This window comes from Dermacentor variabilis, chromosome 7, assembly GCF_050947875.1.
Source record: "Dermacentor variabilis isolate Ectoservices chromosome 7, ASM5094787v1, whole genome shotgun sequence".
NCBI lineage: Eukaryota > Metazoa > Arthropoda > Arachnida > Ixodida > Ixodidae > Dermacentor > Dermacentor variabilis.
Genome location: NC_134574.1, coordinates 121,727,370 through 121,734,244, shown reverse-complemented (window position 1 = coordinate 121,734,244; position 6,875 = coordinate 121,727,370).

The following is a 6,875-nucleotide window of genomic DNA, read 5'->3' as shown; positions in this document are numbered from 1 at the left end:
TATGTCATCGTGTAAACAGCTGCAGCTATAAACATACGTTGCTCGATATTGAAGCATATGCAATTACATGCAGTCTGGTGATAATAAGTGTAGTAAGGACACTCTGGTGCAAGTGTATCGGCGGCTACCCAATATTCATTCCTACAGTCTTAGTGGTACCGAAATGTAAATCACCGAACTAATCGAAAATACTAGCACTAATGCTCTAAAAAAGAACGAAATATGTTCTCACTATATGTCGAAGTTATTGTGGTGTATAGTGTGGTGCTGTGCATATGACTGCTTTTAGGAAGCCAAGCGAACAAAAATTTACTGTTCCTTGTGGTTCAAGCGAGGCGAAATATACGGCGTTGTGGAATGTCCTAGGCTATACTTGGGATATTTGCGGTATTTTTTTTATGACGAAGTGGATCAGGATTGTTTGGGAGGAGCTGTACGCAGACTGGAAAGTCATACAAGCCTATTTACTATCTGACCCTGCTCTCGACTTCGAGCACTTGCCTGAAGGTGTACTGATAAGGAGCGCAAGCAGAAGGAAACTGTAAGCAAGCAGTGTCCCCTTCATGGTTGTCTGAAAAGGCACAAAAATATTTGTACACTTCCTTTTCATTGTGAATTTGTTGCCATTGATTCAATGCTTCAAGTAAAGGAGCTGATAATGACACAGTTACCGCACAAGTTGCTGAATTATAAAGTATTTCCGCCCTCCACGCGTTCTTCCTACAGAACGCTCTCCCTTGATTTGAGCAAAACGTCAAAATTTTATTATTGTACAGTCCATTCGAAATATATACGCTATTAGTTTAGAATAAAGTTTATAATGTACTTTTGGTCTGCTCCACAAAAGTTACTAAACGGGAGTCGACAAAAACAGCAACAATACACGAATTCGTGAAACGAGCATCAAAAGCAGACAGTGGATAGTTTGACGTAAACTTAAGTGGTTGTACTCACCGGTCTGCGGAATTCGATGACGGCTACTGCCACGTAAAATGCTCTTGTCAGTGGCGACACAGACACTTATATATATGACATAGCACGTACAGAGGACAGATATTTCTTCCTTCCCTCTGCTCTCTACAAAGCCTTATCTATACGATTCCGATAAGTAGCAATCATTCGACCTCGTTAGAGAAATAAATGTTCAATTGTTTCTTATCGACTGGCGGTGTTTGTTCTGACATGCCCGAGCCTGATGCCTGTTAATTACATTTTCTTGTTATATAGGCCAATGTTATTACAGATAGAGACAGCTTGTGCGTGTGCACATATATTATCTAGTAAGTGGATCCGCCTTGCGAACTCTCCCGCTAGAACTTGTATAGTGCAATTTGGGCCATAAGGTATAAGGTGATTAATCAAAAACTTAATTAGTGAATGTTTTTGTCGATTCGCATCTAAATTTTTTTACAAGTGATGTCTGCCTTTTCAGCTAGACCCGCTCATGGACTAGAATTTAAAATATAATTGTAAGTCTTCGCTGAGCCACCTGGTATATGTGGATGAGAAAATGTACGGTAGCGTATGAAGAGCTTTATTTAAGCACATGATTAGTAAATGGAAACAATGTACATCAACAGATGAAGTTCTTAATGACTGAATAGTGTTAATTCGAATTGCATATTTCATCCAGAAGTACCGTTGCGTAAGAGCACTGTAACTTGCAACTTTGAGAACTTTATTTCGAAACATTCAAGCAGAAAGCAGCGTGCCCTAGATTTAGTTTGCTGTAATCCAAGGTTAAAAAAAGTAGCAGGAAAATTACTAAAAAAGTACATTTTTTAGTCTGAAGTTTGATTTCGCCGTCACATATTTCATTGAACAATATCGTTTCCTGTGATTCTGATTGCATCGACAACCTAAAAACTTCGTCCATGAAATGTGATATTCAGGATTATGATTTGCCGATTTTGCTACAAACCACGTGCTGATGAACTGTTAATTAAGGGTGAAGGCAAATTAAGTCTTCGGAACTAACCCCTAAGTCCTATTCGCATAGGAATTATTCGCGTTTTATGATGATTGGCTGACACTTCTTTAAATCTTCGTAATGTCCGAGTTTGACAACCCTAAGATCCCGACCCTCTAGCCCATATTACCCAACGTATTGCCGAGCTACGAGTTCCTGAAAGGTGAGTAGGAGGCTAAGTTAAGCTTCATTTACGTCATGCAAACTGCGAACGCCCTACATGCCTGATAAACTTCTTTCCGAGACACAACAATATCACAGTAAAGCGCTTGCGTGGAGTAGCAGGTTGCAAAGGTATAGTCGGTATCAGTGGTACACATTGGGATTAGAATTTGTTTCATGCAGTTTTAGCACGCAACACCACATCCTTACCACACCATACTTTGCTGGAGAAAGCATGCGGGAGTACCATGTCTACTTCATGTAGTGCAGTTTTCTCACTTAAGCATTCTTCACTCCCCCCCCCCCCCCACTAAGCGAAATTCGAAAAAAAAACGAGTAGCTGCAAAGAAATGCGAGAACGTAAGTGACATCAAGCTTCTGTGGCACAGAAATACCTGCATAAAATGGTAACATACGTAGAAATAGCAGAACAGATTGATGTATTTGGCATCGCACTGATCTTTTTTTTTATTATTTTACTCGGTGGAAGCTGACATCTTCCTTGCACGAACGGCAAAAGAAAGAGCTTACGTGTAGGCCGTATAATCGGCGGTGAGAGGGCGGCTGACAGGGACAGTTGAATATTATTCTATTAGATAAATTCCAAACGTAAATAAACCAAATAAATAAAATTTTTGGTAAAGTGTTAGGTGAGAATTTATTATGTTAAAAAACAGATGTTTTGATGTATTCGGTGACTTCGTTTCTGTGCAACACGTCTTGCAAGTTTTGCTGGCTTAGGCGTATTATAATGTGTAAATATTTGGGTCGTAAATGCGACTACATGCACACTATACTAAACCCTGAACCGATTGCGATTTTCCTAGGCTCAAAGGAATCCATGGATTCACGAAAAATGTGTCCCATCTGCGTTTGTAAGGAAATTATCGTCGCACTAGTCTGCGAAATGCCAATTGTTTGCTGCAGCACTTTGGTCACCATCATCACCATCATCATCATCATCATCATCATCATCATCATCATCACCATCATCATCATCATCATCATCATCATCACGATCCTCAGCCAATAATATCCACTGCAGGGCTACCCCGTCTGCTCTCTGATCCACACTGCCCTCTTACTGTCTCTCACCGTTGCGGCTATCATTCTTCGTTCCATCACTCTATGCGTGGTCATTAACTTGTTCTCGAGCTTCTTCTCGAACACCAAGTTCTGCGCCATATGTTAGCACCCGTAGAAGGCATCGATTGTACGCCTTTCTTTTCTATGACAGTGGTAAGCTTCCAGCCAGGATCCGACAATGTCTGCCGCATGCACTCCAGCCCATTCTTATTCTTCTGTAGGTTTTTTTCTCATGATCACGGTCCCTTGCGAGTAGTAGCCCAAGATATACGTCCTTCTTCCCAGATTCTACAGGCTAACTGGCGATTCTGGACTATAGTTCCTTGCTCGGCTATTGATCATTATCTTTGTTTTCTGCATAATAATCTCCAACCCCACTGTTATAATCTGTCTGTTCAGGTCGTCAATCATTTGTTGTAACTTGTCCCTAGTGTTGCCTGAACAAGACAATGTCATCTGCAAATCTAAGGTTGCTAGGATATTGCCGTTGATGCTCGCTCCAAAGCATTCTCAATTTATCAGCTTGAATATTTCTTCAAAGCATGTAGTGAATAGCATTGGAGAGGCTGTGTCTCCTTGCCGGACCCCTTTCATTATAGGTACCTTTCTACTTTTCGTGCTGAGAGCAATGTTAGCTGTGGAATCTTTTTAGCTATTTTCGAAGGTACTCAGGTAAGCATCCTGTATTCCTTGATTTCATATTGCCATCCTTACTGCTTCTATCTCTATTGAACCAAACGTATTTTCGTAATGTATAAAAGCCATATAGAGAGGCTGATTGTACTCTGCAGATTTCTCGATTACCTGATTGATTATATGAATGTGATCCCTTCTAGAATATTCCTTCCTGAAGCCAGCCTGTTCACTTGGTTGACTGAAATCGAGGGCCGCCCTTATTCTATTGGAAATTATCTTAGTGAATATCTTTTACAATACCGGAAGTAAGCTAATGGGTCTATAATTGTTCACTTCTTTAACATCTCCCTTTTTGTGGATTCGTATGATGTTGGCATTCTTCCGGTTCTATGGGACACTTGACGTCGATAGACAGTTCGTATAAAGCGTCGCAAGCTTTTTAAGCTTGATGCTTCTTCCACATTTCATTAAACCGACTCTTATTCTATCTTTTCCTGCCACCTTTCCTTGTTTCATGTATTCTTATTCCCTTTTATTTTCGCCCCAAGGTATAGGAGGAGCCGCTTTAACTACTTCGATTGAAAGTATCGTCTCTAGTCTGCGTACTGAACAGGTGTGTATAGAATTCTTCCACTGCTCTTTTTATACATCCGCTATTGCTGACGATATTATTCTGCTTATCTTTCCGCGCATACATCCTGGCTTTTCAAATAACAATTTTTTTTTCTCACTGATTTCATGCTGCGTCCATTTTTTACTGTGTCCTCAGGCTTTCTTACGTTATTATTTAGAATGTCCCGTACTTTCTTCTTGTTGATCAGTTTTGACAGTTCCGCGAATTCTATCTGATCTCTTCAGTTGGACACTTTCAATCTTTGTCAATTATTTATTAGGGCTTTCGTTACTTGGCAGAGCTTACCTACTGGTGGCCGTGGTGCCTTACCTCCTACTTTGAATGCTATGTCATCTTCATCCCTCTATTCTAAGGCTGATATTTGTTTGCAAGCACCAGCTTAAACTGGTCTGCTTTTATCCTTACTGCGTCTAGGTTGATCGGTTTCTTCTTGACCAATTTGACTCTTTCTCTCGTCATGCTGAGGTGAATCCTTGACCTCACTAACCTGTGATCACAACATTTTACCCAGACTAACACTTCTACATCCTCCACTGCCCTGGGATTGGCAGAAAGTCTGAAAAGTGTTTAATTTATTGTATCACCATCAGGGCTTTACCAGGTTCACTCTCTGTTTCTACGCTTCCTGGTTCATTATTCGCAGCTTATTCTGTTGTATTCAATCAAAGGATAACGAAAAATGACGTAGGGACAGAAGTTGTGAAGTTCGCATACAGAATTTCATGTCGTCAAAACGCTCGTCTTTCCGTCCCCTCCTTTCTTTTACATTTGCACAAACATTTGCTTTCGCTTACTTCCTGTTGTGTTCCCGTGGGTCTCGAGCGTGTATTCGCGACTGCTGTATTTCGGGTACGGCGGAAACAGGGTCGTCCATTTCTCCCCCGCGTGAAGTGTGCAAACCACGTCTGATTGATTGCAGACGCGCTTGCTGTGCCTTCAAGGAGGCACAAAACTCCTGATTCACAAAGCAAAAAAGGGGTAAGGCGTGCAGACACTGACACAATAGGAGAGAAGTGGACACCACGAACGCCTACTATCAAATGAAGGAAGTACTGATGCGAAAAAAAGAAAGAAGACAAAAAATTCACCTGCGGATGCTCTGGAAAAGTAGCACCGCGTGTGAATCCGGTACACGTGCCGGTTACGTGTACCAGTGCTTCCTTCAGTTGATAGTCGGTGTTCGCGGTGTCCACTTCTCTCCTCTTGTGTCCGTGTCTGCGCGCCTTACCCCTTTTTTTTAATAATGAACCCTTACCAAATAGCTCAGCTTTCTGTCGTTATAAAATTCGTGACTTGCTAGCGTCTGGGTCCCAAAATAATTCTTTGAGGCCTGCGGCAGCGAGGCACGCCTGAAAGCAATCGAAGGTATCCCGTGCGTGCATAACTCTTGGCTTTTCAGGTAAGGTAAGCGGCCCGTTCGGCCAATATTTTTTTTTCCTCATAAGCTCTCGTATGAGTGATGTCCAAACCTGCAGAAAGGACGAAAGCACCTAGCCGCTGACAAGGTCGCATGTTTTACCGGCGCCTAAATTTTCAGGCGGCCCGTTCATATACGTATCATATACCTAGCAACGTTCACGGTCGTCTGCGTACCTGAGATTCCGGAACCACGATGCTAGAGTCATTTATAAATACTGCTATATTCTTCTAGCTATCGCCATCAGGAAAACCCGTCAGTCGCGGATAAATCAAGGGAGTTTCCAAGTATGAAAACCTTACGAAATGGGCATGGACTGACACTATATTGACATAGCTTGCATATATTACATAACAAATATATACACACATTTGCTTCCATATTCTGTGTTTGTAAAGTATAGGCCTTTCTTTTCTTGCTACCGAAACGTGCTTGCTTACATAATGTAAAATTTGCGAGCAAAACAAACATAGCAAACTCGTCTATCGCGGATAAATAAAGATAGTTTTTAGGCATGCAATATCCTCTATGGCAGGCTTCTATTCTATAAAGGGGCCTCGTCGCCTACAGGGCTATCTGACTGAGCTATCTTGTTTGCTCGGCTGTCATTGTCAGGAGGTCAAATCAATGGGTTTTTGTTTTATCTGAAGGTAGTAAGCTCGAACTCACTTCCAGTACAATACATCTACCTGCCGGCTTGGAGTGGCGCTTGACACCGGCAAAAGATTGCTGAGAGCCAGTGGGGCTATACTTATCCAGGTACAACAAAATTAGGAAGGCCCATTAAGCTACAACAAGAGACACTCCCTCCCCAGAACAGAAATTGGCCGCCCTGGTGCAGTATTCAGCCGCTATCTCCCTGATGACTCATTCACTCATTGTAGGTAGACAGCAGCCAAGGTACTATGATGAAGGCGAGAGGACCTCTTTCTAGAATTTAAAAAAATTTCACGGATGTCAACTATACACAT